We start from the raw sequence: 547 nt of genomic DNA on the forward strand, positions 1-547 counted from the left end.
GGCGGGGAGGGTCAAGGGGTGGGGGGTTGAGTTGGAGGCGCCGCCGGGCGGGGGGCGCAGAGCCCAGGTGGGTGGGGCTGCGGGAATTCGCGCCCCTGCGCGCGCCCGCGCCCTTCGGCGCGCCGCGCGCTTTGGTAGCCGCACGGCCGGGCGTCCAGGCCGGGCCGGCGGCGCCGCGGGCTCTGGCGGGATAGCGTGCCCGATGACGATGTGTGGCGGCCCGTCAACAGAGCGGGGCCCGCAGCTAGCGGCCCGAATGACCAGTCCGGGGCCCCTGAGTTTCTTAGGGGCGCAGACCTGACAGTGGCGACAGTGGATGCCACCTGGCCGGTCGCGGTCGCCGTGCGCGTCGCCGCATAGTTTATGCCAGAGCCCGCCGGCGCGTCGACGGCGGTGCGGATCGCGTCCCTTGTAATCTGGCGGGACCTGGTCGCCGCGGCGATCTGGGTGAACTGCATCAGCCGCCGGCTGCGGAGGCCTGTGGCTGTGGGATTGGGTGGGCGTGGGGGGCATTCGCGAGGGGGAGGAAGGGGGTCGGCCGGGGCGG

The sequence above is a fragment of the Monoraphidium neglectum genome (genome assembly GCF_000611645.1).
Source record: "Monoraphidium neglectum strain SAG 48.87 unplaced genomic scaffold scaffold04832, whole genome shotgun sequence".
Lineage (NCBI taxonomy): Eukaryota > Viridiplantae > Chlorophyta > Chlorophyceae > Sphaeropleales > Selenastraceae > Monoraphidium > Monoraphidium neglectum.